Source organism: Coffea arabica, chromosome 1c (assembly GCF_036785885.1).
Source record: "Coffea arabica cultivar ET-39 chromosome 1c, Coffea Arabica ET-39 HiFi, whole genome shotgun sequence".
Lineage (NCBI taxonomy): Eukaryota > Viridiplantae > Streptophyta > Magnoliopsida > Gentianales > Rubiaceae > Coffea > Coffea arabica.
The window spans coordinates 45,788,085-45,808,476 of NC_092310.1; the positions used below are offsets into that span (position 1 = coordinate 45,788,085).

At 36.5% G+C, this 20,392-nt stretch overlaps 1 long non-coding RNA gene across 1 annotated transcript; it reads left to right on the forward strand.

Annotated features, from left to right (window-relative positions):
• The first annotated feature begins 217 nt into the window (after positions 1–217).
• LOC140029771 (uncharacterized) lies at positions 218–4,067 on the forward strand. The gene is made up of 2 exons (XR_011833735.1): positions 218–553; positions 3,784–4,067. It is a non-coding gene; the product is annotated as an uncharacterized lncRNA (long non-coding RNA).
• The last annotated feature ends 16,325 nt before the right edge of the window (positions 4,068–20,392 follow it).

Here is a 20,392-nt window from a genome sequence, read left to right on the forward strand (position 1 = left end):
TTTGCTACCGTCCATCCCACCTAACAATGGTAACCAACGGTTGCAATTGCGCCTCTTATTATTTTTTGATAAAAAAAAGGCTGACGGCCAGGCCCTTATTTTTTTTTTAAACTAACGCCCCAATTTGAATTTTCGGCGTTAGTTTTTCCACCATTGATCAACCACAAAGTTTTTAGATCTACAAAATCAAAGGTACTAATTTAGTCAAAAAACAATTTCCAGTCAAAGTAACACTACTCCTATTATGTTATGTTATCGACAATAACGACTCATGCCTCATATTCACGGATAACTTCAACTTTTTTCTCTTCTCTATCTACTCACTTGAGAGAACCCCAACTCTCTCAAAACTTTTCTCTTTTCTCTTTCTGGTGTGGAATCCTCATCTTCTTTTTCATCTTCTACCTATTTCCCCATTATATCTATAATTATCTCTTGGATTTTCGACGGTAGGTGGTGGATTAAGACGGCTTAAATCGAGAAAAGCAATATTACGATTTGAGTGGTGGATCGGAAAGAAATTTTTTAAAGAAGCAATATTCTCGGTGATAAGGTTAGTTTATTTAAAGTTTTATTAGTAATAATTTTATAATATTTGCAGTTATTTTAAGTTCTATATATTATATTGCTTTTTATTTATTCAATTTAATAGTCAGATGTTTATTTATGGTTTGTTTTTAAGATTAAATGTGTAATTTATATTTTAAAAGATTATTTAATTTGTTTGATTTTAAGATAATGTGGCAAGTATTTGTTTGATTTTTAGATTATGTGACAAGTGTGTTTGTTTCATGATAATTTACATTTTTGAAGACGATTTGTTTGATTTTAGAATTAATTTTATAGAGGTAGTAGTCTTTTAGGTGAATGATGAATAAAAGGTGAATGATAAATACTAATAAATGGTGAATGATGCCAAATATACTGTCAATAGATGATAAATGGTGAATGATGCCATTAAGTCGTAAGTCAGTAGATGATAAAAGGTGAACAATGAATAATAATAAATGATGAATGGTAAATGGTAAATAGTAAATAGTAGTAAATGATAAATGGTAAATAGTAAATAGTAAAAAGTACGTGGTAAATGGTAAATAATAAATAGTAAATAGTAAATAGTAAGTGGTTAAAATTAAATAGTAAAAATAACAATAATGCAATATGAGATAGTGAGATAGTAACTGATAATTTAATAGTACCAGTACTATTAATATATGGTTTAGTAATATTAATAAGAATAATAACTAGTAAATAATACTAATATTTTTAAAAATATAAGTTACAATAATTTACATTATACAATCATAGTCTAATAGTAACTATGATTAATTAAAGAAGAACTATTATTCTAACAGTTTGAATAATATTGTCGCGCCCCATTTTTTGATAAATAAATAAAATGGTTTAAAAATATATTTTTTGATTCAATTTGTGATTGAAAAATGAATTGTGATTTAAAAGAAAAAATGGGTCTAAATGGGGGATTGAGAATGCGACGATTTGACCCAAAATTATAGTTTAAAAAGGGTTTTTTGAAATAAAAATTGGAGTCACCACTTGGTAATGAGTTAAGGTGTACCAAGTCACCAAAAAATGAATTTTTAAAGAAAAAATCAGAAAAAGTAGAAAGAAACCCCTTTTAAACGACTCCTAGTCCACGTAAACCAAAGAAAAAGGTTCGGGAGTCACATTTGACAAAGGGGAAGGCAAGGAAAAAATTCAAGGCACCCCTTTGACCTAACCAAGGCTAGTTGCATGATTTAATCAAAGATTTTCTTGTTTTAACCAAAGAATTTATTACATTTGGATGCACTACATGAATGCAAATCCTAGACCTAGGGATATTGGGGAAATTTCTCTTCAAAGGTTGAGTGGTGCCAATCACATTAATTGTGAAACCCAATAACGATCCTTTGAAGAAATCACGAATAATGCGAGTGAGATGCAAATGAATGGAATGCATGTATGCAATGTGAGGACATGAGTTTGAAAAAGTAATAAAAGGCAATAAATATGTAAATGAAAATGTGCACGTGAGTGGGCAAGGTACGGTATGTGAAATGATAATATGAAGTGCATGTGTGCAAGTGATGATAAAAGTGTTCGTGTGCAAGTGAAGAAACATAAAGGTGCATGTGTGCAAAATGTGAGGAAAAATGAAAGTGTGATGAGAGTATAAAATGGTAGAGTGGATTTAAAAAATGCATGAGCCTAGGGAATTCATGCATATTGGGTACGGGGAGACCTAAATCGTGACTCAATTTGCCCTTTTATAGAGGGAATACAAGCGTGCTAAGGCTTAGAAGAAGCCACACTCGTCTATATCCCATATTTAAGGGGACTCGTCAAGCAAATGTCACTATAACTAGCATGAGATGCAAAAACCTAAAATGAAAGGGAAAGGATCGGAGGAACATACCAAATGCTAAAAAACTAAGAAAAAATGCATGAAATGAAGTGAAACATGCAAGTATGGACTCACGAGAGAAATCCCTAAGGGTCTAGCGTTGGACTAGCCCATTCTATGAATTCCTACTAGCGTTGGACTAGTGGAAACGTACATTCATCCATCACATTCATTCATGGCTATGGAAAGCGAGTAGACATGCCAAACACCCATAAACACATAGCACATAACATTTAGCATGCTTGACTAGATGCAAGAGCCTAATAAAACAAATTAACACATAGCAACAAAAGCAAGCAATCAAGCTAATGAACCTATTACATTTGCTAGCTAGGCACATGTCTTCAATAGGTCTTCATCAAGTGCTCCTCCAAGTCCTATCTATTACAAGCCAAGAGGTGTACACATACCCCATAAATAGAATAACTTAACGAAAAGCAAGAGTAAATGAAATAAAAGGAATTAAGGAAAAACTAGTAAAGCAAGTAGACATGCAATTCTCACGTAGCACGTTGGATCACATAAGAGAGACAAAAAAGATAAAAGAAATTATACCGCCTCCTTTTGTGGTGCTAATAGGGTGGACAAGACTTAAATGGCTTATTTATCCTCCAAAATAAAAGAAATGGTTAAGGTACCAATTTATTTGGAAAAATTAAAGAAAATAGGCAAACACAAGCTCATTTAGACACAAAGTTCACAAATTCATGCAATTAAGCACCACCTTAACAAAACATGATCATTAATGAAAGCAAACAAGCAATCGAATTGAAAAATTGAGGCTACCAAGGACTCAATTGTGAACATTAACCAAGCACTCAAGCCTAATTAAACATTTTAGGAACTTCAAGGGCCCAAGAGCAAAGAAAAGGTCAAGTAAAGGTTAAAATGCAACTACTTCTAGGACCAAATTGCAAGATATTGGAATGTAATTGGGCCTTTGTAGCATAAAGGGAAGCTTGGGGGGTTAAAAGGCAATTTTTTGGAAACTTTTCATGCATGCAACGATAACTAAAGCCTTCATTACTTCTGCAATTCACGTATGAAGCTTTCTGCAGTTTTTTCTTTTCCAGCCACGGCTTTTTCTTTCCATTTCATCATGTACACCAGATTTGATTCAAATATACGGCTTTGATCAGATATTTTTCAACCCAACATCACAACCTTAAACCAAGTAAAAGACTACATAATGATCACAATCCAAATGACCAGAAAACATGGAAATATATCATACCAAAACTCTGAAACATACATGCAGAAATGGTTTCGGCAGCCTGCTTGTTTGCATTTCAGCAAGGTGTTCGATCATGATTCATTTGTTTTAGACCCTAGGCATGCAAACTCAAACACTACTTATCTAATTTCTTCCTTTTCAGAACAAGATTAACTAGCACATTAGATGACAAAGCTCACTTGACGAGCTGTTGCGGAGAAGAAAACAGCAGAGGTATAGGAACGGATGCAGCAGTTTTTTTCTACTTCAGCCTAGATATGTTTGTGTGTGAGAACTCAAACAAACTCTACGCATTTGACAGCCCAAACCGAATGTAATTCGCACAAAACAATAAGCCACCACCTGATCTACTTGCTTTACAATGCAACAAAAGAATCAATCAAGCAAAAGGAGCCTGCGAAGTAACGAAGCAAATTTTCTGCTACAGCATTCATCCAGAGTTATTTTTGCAACTTTAAGCTCTCAAATACAGGGTTCATAGGAGACTTCAAACAAAAGCCAGCAAAGACCAAAACTTTCACAACCAGCAATAAAAAACATAGCAGAAAAACTACGCAAATTCTTATGAAATTTTTATGCAAAAACTCGAAGAAATTTTCTGTCACAGCAAGCTTCGTCAATTCAAACTTTCCAAAGAAAGAAGACAAAGAAAACTGATTAACCTTTGTTCCTATAAAATCCCAAACACACACATTGAACTCTATTGAAACCCAACCAAGAACAGAATTTTATCAAATCCAGAAAACTCAGTTCAAGCAACGAGGTACAAAATGCATCAAAAGAAAGAAAAACCGCAACTTGCGGCAATTTCCCAGCCACACTTCTCTACCATTGTTGTGTTCATGCAAATTCCATTTGTTCATCCAAACCCAACTAACATCTCTATCAAACATCAAAGCCTTGATTTTAAACCAGAAAAACAACAACATTCAACCTCTAAACATGCCCAAATCAGTCTCAAAAATGCAATCTTTTCTCAAAAATTTACTTCTTCAGTTCACGGATTTTTAATATAAATTCTTTCTGGGTTCATTCAGCATCTACAACCTAATAACAAAACCTAAAATGACTGACCCACACAAATCCCAAACATTAACATGCTTAAACATACAAATAAATAGCAAAAGGCATCATCTGTGGAGCCGTAACACACAAAACCAATGCAAGGTAAAAATAAAACAACAAACCACGGGATGATGGAGAATATATTTGCAAACTTCGAACAACTAGAAACTGATTGAGACTCCTCTCACAAAACCAGAAACGACACCTTAATATTAAGACCTAAAACACCAGGAAAAGGCAAGAGCTTTTACCGTAAGAAAGCAAAAATGGATGCAAATCAAGTTGATGCCCAAAGCTACGCCCTTTCGATGCCGTTTCTTCCCTTCGCCGCTGGTTTTTCCTTTCCGAAAACTTTCACTTTGTCTTAGTCTCTCCTTATTTATCTCTCCCGCAGCTTCCCTTCTCCTTATTATGGTTCCTTCCCTCAAAGCTTAGTCGCCAAACTTCCTTCTGCAGACCTATGCTTCCTCCATTCTTGAAGCTCTTTCTTTTTCGCCCTTTCCCTCGCGCTCTCTCTTACTTTCTTTGTTTTCTTTTTCTAATTTCCGTTCCTCCCTCAGCCGTCAATGAGCCTCTCCTTTTTCTCCACCCTCTCTCGGTGTTTTTTTTTTTCTCAAAAACTGTCCCTGAAAGCTGCGTATCTCCTTAACCAGCCCGCCCTTACCACAATCTCTAAAACCTAGCCGTCAATCTCTCAAACTCTCTTCCCGTTCCTCCCCTCTTGCGGCTGCCCTCTCCTTTTCTATTTATATGGGAATCCCTAGCCCTAAACAACTCAGCAACTTCCTCTGTATTTGCAGCTAAGGGGCTGCTATGAGCCCTTCCTTGCAAGCTGCGTTTTGCAGCTTGCAAGTCGCGTATTCTTTTTTTTTTTTTCAACTTAATAATTTAACAAAAAATAATAGTAAAACTAAATAATAAAAAACAACAATTTTAAGTACAATTACATCAAAATAAATAAACTAAAAACAACAAAGTTACTATTTTCAATCTTTTCTTTCATTTTTCATTTTTCATCATTTTTCTCTTTTTTCTTTTCTTTTTCAAAATAACTTAATAAAAATAAATAAAATGCCAAAAGGTTGAATTTAAAAGAAATAAACATATTTTGTGAACAATTTTCTCTTTTTCCTCTTTTCCCCTTTTTTTTTTTATTTTTCAAGAAAACATTGAATTTAAATAAGAAAGAAAACGACTAAAGCATATTTTTTGAATGTTTTTCCTTTTCTTTTTGAGAAATTCTATGCTAAAAACTTAAAGATAAAATAACAAAATAAAACTAGAAACTAAAAACTAAAACTAACACTACAAATAAAAAACTAAAAATAAAAAGTAAATGAAATTACACCAAAAATTTGGTTTCTACAGTTTGCCCCTCTTTGTCTGAGTTTTGAAAAAACTTGAGACAAAGAAGTAGACACCAAATACTTACCTGCATTATTCGGCTGCGAATGATTCCAACGATAGCCGCCCTTGAAACAAGGACTGACCTCTTTATCAAAATGTTGAAATGGGATTGACCCAAACAGGAAATTAAAACGGGGCTGACCCGAGCAGAAATTTAAACGGGACTGACCCGAACAGAAATGTAAAAACGGGACTGACCCGAACAGGAAATTTAAAACGGGATAAACCCGAACAGAAAATTTAAAACGGGATAGACCCGGACAGAAATGTAAACGGGATAGACCCGGACAGAAATGTAAATGGGATAGACCCACGGGATAGACCCGACCAGAAATATAAATGGGATAGACCCACGGGATAGACCCGAACAGAAATGTAAACGGGATAGATCCGGACAGAAATGTAAATGGGATAGACCCACGGGATAAACCCGGACAGAAATGTAAATGGGATAGACCCACGGGATAGACCCGAACAGAAATGTAAATGGGATAGACCCGAATAAAATGTAAATGGGATAGACCCACGGGATAGACCCGGACAGAAATGTAAATGGGATAGACCCACGGGATAGACCCGAACAGAAATGTAAATGGGATAGACCCGAATAAAAAATTAAAAACGGGACTTCACTGGGGAGTTTTAAACAATGAATTGAGTTCTTACCTGAGAGTAGTTCAAATTTTGTACCAAGAGGGAGATTTGGATCTCTATGGCTAGAACGATAGCTGATGTTGTTTCTTATCACCCAACCTTTGCCAAATTATCATTTCGTCTTTGCTTACTGGGGAGCTTTTTCTGACGTCGATTCAGGTACGAAAAGAAGTGTGGTTGTTTGTGTTTGTAAATGCAACGTTCCTGCAAGAAAAGAAGAAATAATGGACTTGCCACCATCATTTGATCCGGTTTGCCTTGAAAATCGTGTAAACATGAGTCTTTTGATGTCTTTGCCAACTTTTGCTGCGGCATCTGCTTTGGTTGAATTTGTAATTTTGAAACCTTTCGATTCTGGAGACCAATAAAGTGCGCATTTACCCTGTCACCAAATCCATGTAGCAGCTTGGTTGCATTTTACTCACTTTAATAGATGATTGAATCCCATATTCTTGCACAAACCTTAGGGTTTATCGTTCATCTGAATCCAATGGTAAGAGAATGATGCATGAAAAATCAAATATATGCAAGATGATTTCCTATGTTATGCATGGAATGAATATGCTAAAGAATGTAAAACACCACCAACTGTGCTTAATCCTACAAAATGGCATGAATACAAGCAAATGAGGAAAGATGAGAATGTATTTGGAAAAGAATATTTTTACAAAGCGACACAGTTTTGGCCAACAGATATCATATTCAAATCTCTGGATATCTTTGTTCTTGAATTTAATATTGGCAGAAGTATGACAAAAATGAGAAGAAATCCAAATGAACCAAGTCACCAGTTGTTCCTCCTCATGCTTGCTCGTTGCAAAAAACCTACCTTGGCGCCCTTTCGGGTTTTCACCAAGGTTGCCCCCACCCTTTTTGTTTGTGTTTTGTTTTGTGTTTGTGTTTTTTTTTTTTTTAGGTGCCCTTTCGGGCTTTCACCTAAGAATAAAAGAAATATCTCGACCATGATCGACTCAGAAACATGAATTAAAGATTTCTGGCATCAGTAAAATGCATTTCCCTTGTGAGATTAGGCGAAAGCATTATAGACATCACCTGCCAGTTGATTAACAAATTTTCTAATAGAAATGCAGCAAGTGACGAAAGCCAGGACTTTAGGCTTTGTAATGAGGTTAGGTGGGGTGTTTTTCAAGAAAAGTTGAGGTTTGAAAGCAGATTTGATACGAGGGGTGAAATCACTTGAGATTGCACTATTTTGAAATTGTCTCCGATTTTGAAGAAACTGAGGAAAATTTGCTCCAGTTCGATAGGATTTTCTCTCTTTGCATTTTTCATTGCTTTCTTCTCACTCTTTGCATTTTTCTTTGGAAACTAAATTTGTCCCAGTGTGGGGTTCTTTCTTCTTCCATCTTTCTTTCAAAGATAAATTTGCCCCAGTGTGAGGTTTTCCTTTTCTTTCCGATCATCTCTTTTCAAAATGAATTTGCCCCAGTGTGGGGTTTGCAATCCTCAGGGGCTGCCAAACGAAAAATTTGTCAATTCTGATGGCTCAAAGGGGACAAGTAGGGATAAAATGCTTTACATGTAAAAGAAGAGGGCCTGACTTGCATTTCGTCATTTGCATGAATTTCTAAGGAAAATTTGCATGATCAAATGAAAATCTTCTTGCGCATGTCTGATTTGATGGGTGATGGAATGTTTGACCATCCATTTCCGCCAAAATGATTGTTCCGCCAGGTAATACCTTTTGGACAACAAACGGCCCTTTCTGATTTTGAGCGAATTTGCCTCTGCCTTCGTCTTATATTGGCTAAGTTCGCTTGAGTTCTTTGTCGCCTTCCTCAAAATGTATGCTGATGAAACTTCTTGTCGTAGGCTCAGGCCAGGCATGTTTGTAACATTTCATGACAAACGGTATTTTTGGTTGAACTCCCATTAGAGTGTGCAAAGATTGAATTTCTGCTGCTGCAAACGAGCCTGCCTCCAACCATCTGTACACCTTGACACATAGTCAAACTCTTAATCATCTCCTTTTCTGCTTTTGTCCAAACGAATGCTGATTCATGATGATGTTTTTCCATTCTCAGTGCCAATGTGAACAAATGTTGTGGTTTCTAGGTTTGGTTCGAATTTCTCCTCATGTTGTTCAAGATTTTTGAAAAGAATCAAATACTTTCTCATTATCACTCTCGCTTTGAAATTTAAGTTCAAAATTCTCAAGTCGTGAGTGATAAAGATTGCCATTATTGAATTCCAGAAAAGTGATATCCAAAGGGTCCAATATTTTTATTTTTGGCCATCTGAAAGAATTAACGAATTTGGGATAATAAACAATCAAGTATACAACAAACAAATGAATCAAGCAATATGACCGAAGTATAAACAAACGAATAAACCAAAATAACATGACAAGAATGACTTGTTCATTTTCATAAAACCTTTGATTGAAAGCAAACGGAAATAAAATGAAAACTTAAAAATATTTACATGCGCAAATTTTGGTCAAAAGTACAGATGCAAAAGTTTTTTCCTCATGAATTCGCATGAATGACAAACCCCCTTTAGGTTTACCGAAACTCCTTCTGAATGGGTAGAAATTCGGCTGTCCAATTGGAAATTGATCCCTCAGAGATATCGGGAAATTCTGCGTCATTTCCAAACACTTCAGCCTCACTTGATGAGTTTTTAGCAGGCTCCTTAAATTCCGTATTGTCCATAATAACCCCAATGGTGTTATCGTACTCTGGCAGGGGGTTCTTATCCACATTTGGTCCTTGTTCTGCCCCTTCTCTAATCACTATTTCCCCTGCCTCGATCATGTCTTGCACTTTATGCTTAAGTGCTCTACAATCAGTGGTTGGGTGGCCGGGTGCTCCCGAATGATAGGCGCAAGTGTACTGAGGATTGTATCCGGCAGGGACGCCATGAGAGTAAGTTGGAGGGGGAATTATGCCAATTCTACCGGCAGCCTTTAATTGTTCATACAATTGGTCCAGAGGCCTGCCTAGGTTGGTGAATATTCGGGTACGGCTTTGATTGTAGGTTTTAGTGTGTTGGGGATAGTTGTAGGTATGTCTATTTGGTGGAGAAAATTGTTGATTGTAGGGAGGTCGGAGTCGAACTTGTTGGAAGTTAGGCTGAGATATTTGAAAAGGGGCTATAGACGAGTTGGTGTATTTAGGGCGAGGTCGAAGTTGAGTGGTATTAGTGTGATGAACAGGATGAGGGTTTGAATAATAAGGGTAGGAGTTTGAGTAGGTAGGGTGTTGTCTAGGCCTGGAGCTTGGGACACGGTTTCGATCACAAACAAAAACGATTTCCCCCTCTTCCTTTTGGAATTGTTGCTTTTTCCCACTGCTCCCTTGTCCTTGCAAAGCATCCAACTGCGATTTGAGGGCAGGGACATTACCCGTCCTGTCATACTTGTTAAATTTAGGGGTTTTGAACCTCTCAGGCAACCGCACATTCGGAAAAAGGCAAAGCTCATCGTAATCCAAAACTCCTCGCTTGTTCAACCCCTGACTTTTCCTCATAAACTCATCAAAGCGGTCAAGGCGCTTGAGCAGCTTCATACCAATGGGAGCGAAAGATTCCCCCATTTCTGGCTTGGTTTGAACAGTGTGGTCTGGTAGGAAGGGTTCAGCAGCAGGGTAATAAAAGGTATGTGGTTCAGGTGGTATATTTGAAGTAGCTTGGGGTTGTGGGCCTTGCCTGCGAGTAAGAAAAGATGAAGGATTAGGAGGGTAAGCGTATGGCAAATTTGTGGTGGGATAGGCGAAAGTTTCCTCGGGTAGAATAGGGAATGATGGAGTAACAGTGACTTAAGTTGAAGGGATGACAAACGATTCTGGCTCAGCCTGCTTGACGGGTATAGGTTCAGGTTGAACTCCGCTGCTGATTAGCTCGTCAATCAATTTCCTTTGGGCCGCCATCTCAGTGGTCATCTTGTCGAACTTAGTGAGCATCTCAGTCAACTGAACCCCCAAACTCATGGTCTCGGGTTGGGCGGTAGTAGCAGACCTATCTGATGGTTCCGGTTGTGAACTCATGTTTACACGACTCCTCTGAGCTTGACTACGGGATCGTGTTATGATGGGGCTTCGACGAGAAGCTATGTTTAAATATTACCTGAGAATTTTTGAAAAGATTGCCTTTAGATTCAACCCTTGCTTAGTTATTCCAATAAAATAAAGAAAATGAAAAGAAAAAGACAAGAGTTAGTAAATATCCAAAAAAATCGGATTCATATCCTATGGGAAAGCCCTTTTTGTGCCAAGGGTAAGCCTAGCATGAAAATGCAATCCTCTAGGGTAGGCACTATACCATACCTGATGAATCCGATCAATTGATTGAGTGAAAAATGATTTGAAAAATTTGGCCAATTTGGAGTGAAAAGAGACATTTGTCCTAACTGAGGACAACGTCCGAATGGATTGATCACTTTTAATCGATACAAGAATTTGCAAAACGCACGGGTTTGACCTTGACGAACTTCCTATCGGAGAGATTGGAATTCATTGACAAATTTTCTTAGTGAAGCGCGGGTCAAAAACCCCAACTGATCAAATGGCTGGATGCAATGGATGGTTTTCTCAAAATCAACTAGGTTTCCCTATTTGAAATTCGACATTGAAACCCTAATTGATCAAATGGGTTGAATGAAATTGACCATTTATTAAAAATCCACCAGATTACCCTAAAAAGGGAAACTAGTCAAATGAATTGAGTGGAATTTAAAAATTTACTCAAAATTGACCGAATTATCCTAAACAAGGAATTTGATCAAATGAAATTGAGAATTTTATGCAAAATGGACTGGATCATCTTAAAAAATGAAATTGGTCAAATGAATTGAATGAAATCGAGAATTTATTTAGAATTAATCAGATCGCCCTAAAAGGGTAAACTGGTCCAATGAATCGGACAAAATTGATGATTTATCGAAAATCGACAAAATTGCTCTAAATAATCAAATGAATTGAATGAAATTGGTGGGTTATTCAAAAATCGACTAGATTGCCCTAAAAATGGGTGAATTGGCCAAATGAAACGAAGATTTATTCAAAAATCGACTGGATGACCCTAAAAGGGGTAAATTGGTCAAATGAATTGACAATTTATTCAAAATCGACCAGATGACCCTAAAAAGGGTAAATTGATAAAATAGACTGAATGAAATTGATGAATGAAATGGTCCAATGGATTGAATGGAAAAACATCAAACCATCCACTGGTAGTTTCAAAAATTTATTGCGATGCATTAGTCTATGAGCCTTCTAAAATCAAGTTTTGGCCTCAATTTATATATCGTCTCAATAGGAGGAATTAGTTGTGAATTTCTTCAAATTAATGTCCTTTACACAAGGGATTTTTACCAAGTTTGATAAAATGGCCAAAAAAGTGATCATTAGACGCTCATATTCCTAAGATCGCTTTATGAAAATGATCGGATCCTACCTTACCTTGTGCACTCCCCCTTTGGATGGTATAAAATGTAAACGTGCAAGTCTCTTTGGATTAAGTATCCGAGACACAGGGTGGTTTATTCCTAACACGGGATCCCCTAAATGGCATTCCCTTTCTAAGGTGGATGCATGATGCCATTTTTATCAAAGCAGGAGAATATGCAATTCGAAATAAAACGTGACCTAAGGAACCCTTTATTTGCCAGGGTAGGTCTAAAATGGTATGGCATTATTAATTTATGAACAAAATACACCACAAATTCAAACGTGCAATAGCCTATCTACAAGGGTAGGTCCTAAAAGAAAGTCATGCCAGACCTTTTATCTCTTAATGTTTGTGAATGCAAAAGACAAAAGACAAGGAAACGTGAGCTCAACACATAATCACATAACACATTTGGACAATTAGATAATATAAAAGGCAACAAAAATAAATAAGGAAAGAGGGTTGGGACCCCTCCCCTCGTGAATAGTGTTTCCTAATTTAGGGTAAGGTAGACTCTACCCTAGACAATTCTAATATGGATGCATGAGGCTTGGCTTACTAATGCATCTAGACTCGATAGGTCATAGGTCCCCGAGCCTTCAGACTTAGAAACCAAGGGTCATCAATCCCAAGGTTCTTTGTCGGTGGCTCGAGCGATTCCCAAAACACCGCTACGCACATATCGTGTCACGGCTACGTGCTTGAGTGAATCTATCAAAAATCCTCAACTTTCGACTAAAAGCTAAAGGCTATCAACCAAAGCTTAAAGCGGAAGGTCGAGTGACCCATCGGATCATGCTACACACACATCGTGTCGTGATCACACGTCCAAGTGGGTCGCCTAAAATCCTAATAGGGTGGAGTGGCGTGACAAGCCACTAAAAGAAAAATAAATGAGGGGTAAAAATAATTAAAGCGTATGCACGTATGCTAGTACTCGTTTGGAGGGGAGGGATCAAGAACCAACGCGAGGCTCTAAAGTGAAGTCCCCCACTCAAAATGCAATGCAAAGCGCGGAATCACATACATAAACCATTCATCAATCAAAACAATCATACGCCAAATGAGTAAGTGAAGGAGTTGGTACGCGTGAAATGCAAAAATCCTAATAAAAGGAAAAATGCAATCCTAAACACCCAAATGTGATATATGAAAAGATTAAAAGAAAAAAAAGGTTGATTAAATCAAATTTCCTCGGACTCTCGAATTCCCCAGTGGAGTAGCCAACTGTCGCGCCCCATTTTTTGATAAATAAATAAAATGGTTTAAAAATGTATTTTTTGATTCAATTTGTGATTGGAAAATGAATTGTGATTTAAAAGAAAAAATGGGTCTAAATGGGGGATTGAGAATGCGACGATTTGACCCAAAATTATAGTTTAAAAAGGGTTTTTTGAAATAAAAATTGGAGTCGCCACTTGGTAATGAGTTAAGGTGTACCAAGTCACCAAAAAATGAATTTTTAAAAAAAAAAATCAGAAAAAGTAGAAAGAAACCCCTTTTAAACGACTTCTAGTCCACGTAAACCAAAGAAAAAGGTTCGGGAGTCACATTTGACAAAGCAAGGATAAAATCCAAGGCACCCCTTTGACCTAGCCAAGGCTAGTTGCATGATTTAATCAAAGATTTTCTTGTTTTAACCAAAGAATTTATTACATTTGGATGCACTACATGAATGCAAATCCTAGACCTAGGGGTATTGGGGAAATTTCTCTTCAAAGGTTTAGTGGTGCCAATCACATTAATTGTGAATCCCAATAACGATCCTTTGAAGAAATCACGAATAATGCGAGTGAGATGCAAATGAATGGAATGCATGTATGCAATGTGAGGACATGAGTTTGAAAAAGTAATAAAAGGCAATAAATATGTAAATGAAAATGTGCACGTGAGTGGGCAAGGTACGGTATGTGAAATGATAATATGAAGTGCATGTGTGCAAGTGATGATAAAAGTGTTCGTGTGCAAGTGAAGAAACATAAAGGTGCATGTGTGCAAAATGTGAGGAAAAATGAAAGTGTGATGAGAGTATAAAATGATAGAGTGGATTTAAAAAATGCATGAGCCTAGGGAATTCATGCATATTGGGTACGGGGAGACCTAAATCGTGACTCAATTTGCCCTTTTATAGAGGGAATACAAGCGTGCTAAGGCTTAGAAGAAGTCACACTCGTCTATATCCCATATTTAAGGGGACTCGTCAAGCAAATGTCACTATAACTAGCATGAGATGCAAAAACCTAAAATGAAAGGGAAAGGATCGGAGGAACATACCAAATGCTAAAAAACTAAGAAAAAATGCATGAAATGAAGTGAAACATGCAAGTATGGACTCACGAGAGAAATCCCTAAGGGTCTAGCGTTAGACTAACCCATTCTATGAATTCCTACTAGCGTTGGACTAGTGGAAACGTACATTCATCCATCACATTTATTCATGCCTATGGAAAGCGAGTAGACATGCCAAACACCCATAAACACATAGCACATAACACTTAGCATGCTTGACTAGATGCAAGAGCCTAATAAAGCAAATTAACACATAGCAACAAAAGCAAGCAATCAAGCTAATGAACCTATTACATAGGGGTGCAAACGAATCGAGCCGCTCGCGAGCCGCTCGATTCGAGCTCGACTCGAGCTCGATCAATATCGAGCTCGAGTCGAGCTCGAGCTGCTCGAGCCAGAGTCGAGCTCGAGCTCGAGCTCAAAACATTAAGCTCGTTAGCTCGCGAGCCGGCTCGCGAGCTCGAGTATATATATATTTATTTTTTTTTATTTTTATTTTTAATTTTAAAATTACATAAATATCCTTAATATTTTATTATTTATTAAGAAAAAATATTATTTTATTAATTTTTTTAAAAATAAAATAATTATTTTTTATTTTTTTCGAGCTCGAGCTTGAAAATTACCAGCTCGTCGAGCTCGAGCTCGAGTTCGAGTTCGATGAAATTAAGTTAAGGCTCGACTCGATAAGGCCAAAGCTCGACTCGGCTCGGCTCGTTTGCACCCCTACTATTACATTTGCTAGCTAGGCACATGTCTTCAATAGGTTTTCATCAAGTGCTCCTCCAAGTCCTATCTATTACAAGCCAAGAGGTGTACACATACCCCATAAATAGAATAACTTAACGAAAAGCAAGAGTAAATGAAATAAAAGGAATTAAGGAAAAACTAGTAAAGCAAGTAGACATGCAATTCTCACGTAGCACGTTGGATCACATAAGAGAGACAAAAAAGATAAAAGAAATTATACCGCCTCCTTTTGTGGTGCTAATAGGGTGGACAAGACTTAAATGGCTTATTTATCCTCCAAAATAAAAGAAATGGTTAAGGTACCAATTTATTTAGGAAAATTAAAGAAAATAGGCAAACACAAGCTCATTTAGACACAAAGTTCACAAATTCATGCAATTAAGCACCACCTTAACAAAACATGATCATTAATGAAAGCAAACAAGCAATCGAGTTGAAAAATTGAGGCTACCAAGGACTCAATTGTGAACATTAACCAAGCACTCAAGCCTAATTAAACATTTTAGGAACTTCAAGGGCCCAAGAGCAAAGAAAAGGTCAAGTAAAGGTTAAAATGCAACTACTTCTAGGACCAAATTGCAAGATATTGGAATGTAATTGGGCCTTTGTAGCATAAAGGGAAGCTTGGGGGGTTAAAAGGCAATTTTTTGGAAACTTTTCATGCATGCAACGATAACTAAAGCCTTCATTACTTCTGCAATTCACGTATGAAGCTTTCTGCAGTTTTTTCTTTTCCAGCCACGGCTTTTTCTTTCCATTTCATCATGTACACCAGATTTGATTCAAATATACGGCTTTGATCAGATATTTTTCAACCCAACATCACAACCTTAAACCAAGTAAAAGACTACATAATGATCACAATCCAAATGACCAGAAAACATGGAAATATATCATACCAAAACTCTGAAACATACATGCAGAAATGGTTTCGGCAGCCTGCTTGTTTGCATTTCAGCAAGGTGTTCGATCATGATTCATTTGTTTTAGACCCTAGGCATGCAAACTCAAACACTACTTATCTAATTTCTTCCTTTTCAGAACAAGATTAACTAGCACATTAGATGACAAAGCTCACTTGACGAGCTGTTGCGGAGAAGAAAACAGCAGAGGTATAGGAACGGATGCAGCAGTTTTTTTCTACTTCAGCCTAGATATGTTTGTGTGTGAGAACTCAAACAAACTCTACGCATTTGACAGCCCAAACCGAATGTAATTCGCACAAAACAATAAGCCACCACCTGATCTACTTGCTTTACAATGCAACAAAAGAATCAATCAAGCAAAAGGAGCCTGCGAAGTAACGAAGCAAATTTTCTGCTACAGCATTCATCCAGAGTTATTTTTGCAACTTTAAGCTCTCAAATACAGGGTTCATAGGAGACTTCAAACAAAAGCCAGCAAAGACCAAAACTTTCACAACCAACAATAAAAAACATAGCAGAAAAACTACGCAAATTCTTATGAAATTTTTATGCAAAAACTCGAAGAAATTTTCTGTCACAGCAAGCTTCGTCAATTCAAACTTTCCAAAGAAAGAAGACAAAGAAAACTGATTAACCTTTGTTCCTATAAAATCCCAAACACACACATTGAACTCTATTGAAACCCAACCAAGAACAGAATTTTATCAAATCCAGAAAACTCAGTTCAAGCAACGAGGTACAAAATGCATCAAAAGAAAGAAAAACCGCAACTTGCGGCAATTTCCCAGCCACACTTCTCTACCATTGTTGTGTTCATGCAAATTCCATTTGTTCATCTAAACCCAACTAACATCTCTATCAAACATCAAAGCCTTGATTTTAAACCAGAAAAACAACAACATTCAACCTCTAAACATGCCCAAAACAGTCTCAAAAATGCAATCTTTTCTCAAAAATTTACTTCTTCAGTTCACGGATTTTTAATATAAATTCTTTCTGGGTTCATTCAGCATCTACAACCTAATAACAAAACCTAAAATGACTGACCCACACAAATCCCAAACATTAACATGCTTAAACATACAGATAAATAGCAAAAGGCATCATCTGTGGAGCCGTAACACACAAAACCAATGCAAGGTAAAAATAAAACAACAAACCACGGGATGATGGAGAATATATTTGCAAACTTCGAACAACTAGAAACTGATTGAGACTCCTCTCACAAAACCAGAAACGACACCTTAATATTAAGACCTAAAACACCAGGAAAAGGCAAGAGCTTTTACCGTAAGAAAGCAAAAATGGATGCAAATCAAGTTGATGCCCAAAGCTACGCCCTTTCGATGCCGTTTCTTCCCTTCGCCGCTGGTTTTTCCTTTCCGAAAACTTTCACTTTGTCTTAGTCTCTCCTTATTTATCTCTCCCGCAGCTTCCCTTCTCCTTATTATGGTTCCTTCCCTCAAAGCTTAGTCGCCAAACTTCCTTCTGCAGACCTATGCTTCCTCCATTCTTGAAGCTCTTTCTTTTTCGCCCTTTCCCTCGCGCTCTCTCTTACTTTCTTTGTTTTCTTTTTCTAATTTCCGTTCCTCCCTCAGCCGTCAATGAGCCTCTCCTTTTTCTCCACCCTCTCTCGGTGTTTTTTTTTTCTCAAAAACTGTCCCTGAAAGCTGCGTATCTCCTTAACCAGCCCGCCCTTACCACAATCTCTAAAACCTAGCCGTCAATCTCTCAAACTCTCTTCCCGTTCCTCCCCTCTTGCGGCTGCCCTCTCCTTTTCTATTTATATGGGAATCCCTAGCCCTAAACAACTCAGCAACTTCCTCTGTATTTGCAGCTAAGGGGCTGCTATGAGCCCTTCCTTGCAAGCTGCGTTTTGCAGCTTGCAAGTCGCGTATTCTTTTTTTTTTTTTTTAAACTTAATAATTTAACAAAAAATAATAGTAAAACTAAATAATAAAAAACAACAATTTTAAGTACAATTACATCAAAATAAACAAACTAAAAACAACAAAGTTACCATTTTCAATCTTTTCTTTCATTTTTCATTTTTCATCATTTTTCTCTTTTTTCTTTTCTTTTTCAAAATAACTTAATAAAAATAAATAAAATGCCAAAAGGTTGAATTTAAAAGAAATAAACATATTTTGTGAACAATTTTCTCTTTTTCCTCTTTTCCCTTTTTTTTTATTTTTCAAGAAAACATTGAATTTAAATAAGAAAGAAAACGACTAAAGCATATTTTTTGAATGTTTTTCCTTTTCTTTTTGAGAAATTCTATGCTAAAAACTTAAAGATAAAATAACAAAATAAAACTAGAAACTAAAAACTAAAACTAACACTACAAATAAAAAACTAAAAATAAAAAGTAAATGAAATTACACCAAAAATTTGGTGTCTACAAATATTATTTGTTTGATAACTTTATCTTTATTTATTCATTTGAAATTGATGATTGTTTTATTAGTGGTGCTATTATCAATGATAACGTTTGTTGCATTAATATTAGTAATTATGAGAAGTTGTTAAAAAAAATAAGTTGACATAAAAATATTCGTAAGACTGGGAAAAAAATGTTGATGGATCTTGCATTGGTGTTTTAATTTTATTGGAGAGGCAAAATAAACGAGACTGAAGGATCATTCGCATATGAACCTCTATGGTGTAAAAAAGTCATTTTAGTGAAATATCAAATAAGTTATGATGAATTGGTGGATAGAGTGTACACCTATATACAACTAGATCGGAATGTTTTCAAGTTGAATCTATAGTTTAGAAATGTCGTTGACCAAAATATTTTTGCTGGAGTGCAATTGGGGTGCGAAAATGACATTGACACGCTATATCATATGAAATCGATGTCATCACACATGGTATGTGAGATATATGTAGAAGTAGAGCCGCAAATCCGTCCTATCCATAGTGACCACGATGGCGGACAAACATCATTAGTCCAATTTGATTTTGAAAAGGAGTCAAACATCATGTTTCATACTACCATAGGTAAAAGTGCAAGGAAGGTAAATCGTTCTCTTGCTGATTTACTTCAAATGGAAATTTTCAATCCGGCAATCCTATCGAGCATACCGGAGAGTAAAGACGTTAATGTTGATCAAGACACAGAACCGGAACCCGACGGTGATGATTCGGACGACGATGAGCAGGATCAAATCAATGAAGAGTCCGGCAATTCACCGATTCAATCGGGTGCAGGTCCATCGACTTCATATTGTATTGATAGGGGTGCATTTTAGTGAGATATTTTGGGTAATATTGCATAATTATTTGACTAAATATTGCACTAGTTGGGTGGATTCTACTGAGATTTTGTGTTGGTGTTACTTGCAGGAAGTGGTGAAGAAAAAATGCTAAAAATCAACATTCCAGGAGACTTCCTGACAGTAGGTGTGCCCACGCCTAACTCCAACCTTGAAAGCCGGATTCTCGTGATTCGTCGCACGTGGAGAGCTTCAAAAAAGGGAGTGAAGTGGCTGACTACAAAATTGGAGATCGGTGTAGCCATTCCAGAACTAAAGAAAGTAATTTGTAATAGGATTTATATTATTTAGGGAGTTTGGTATTCAAATACCAATTTTAGAGGAGAAAACTAGGGAGGATGCGTTTCCCTCTCTGGTGGGGCCTGGACGATGAAAAAGGAAATCAATTCCTTCAATTTTGGGTGGCTACCAACATAAAAGGAGTATTGTACTTTCTTAAGACTTGTCTTTGACTTTGTTTTTTGCTTTGTAAAACAATTAGGAAGAAACTAATAGGCAAGCCGCTATTGTGGACTTGTGATTTTTGTTTTTTATTTTGGTTTGACCAAATTGAAGAGAGCATCAGACTCTCTCGTATGCTTTAGGTTGGAGACAATTGAAAGCAACAAAAAATCCTTGTTCTTTTCTTCCGTGGTTAACTGAAATTGAAAGGGCAAAAATTGATAACTTTTCCCAAATTTCCTATGCATAGCTTGTTCTACATTAATGAAGAACTAACTCTCTAATTCTAGTCAAGGGGACAACTGAAGATTTGGTTTGGCAATTACTGTGAGATCTAAATTATTTTAACCGCTTACTCCATTTAATGGTAATTATATATTTTCTATTTTTAATTGTTATAACTTTTGCGTATGATTGAATAGTGCGTAATATTTAATTATTCACGTAGCCTATTTTGCTAATTAGAGGTAGTTGGATCCGTAATTGTTCAATTATCTCTGTCCCGGTAGCAACTAGCATAATTGGATTTATG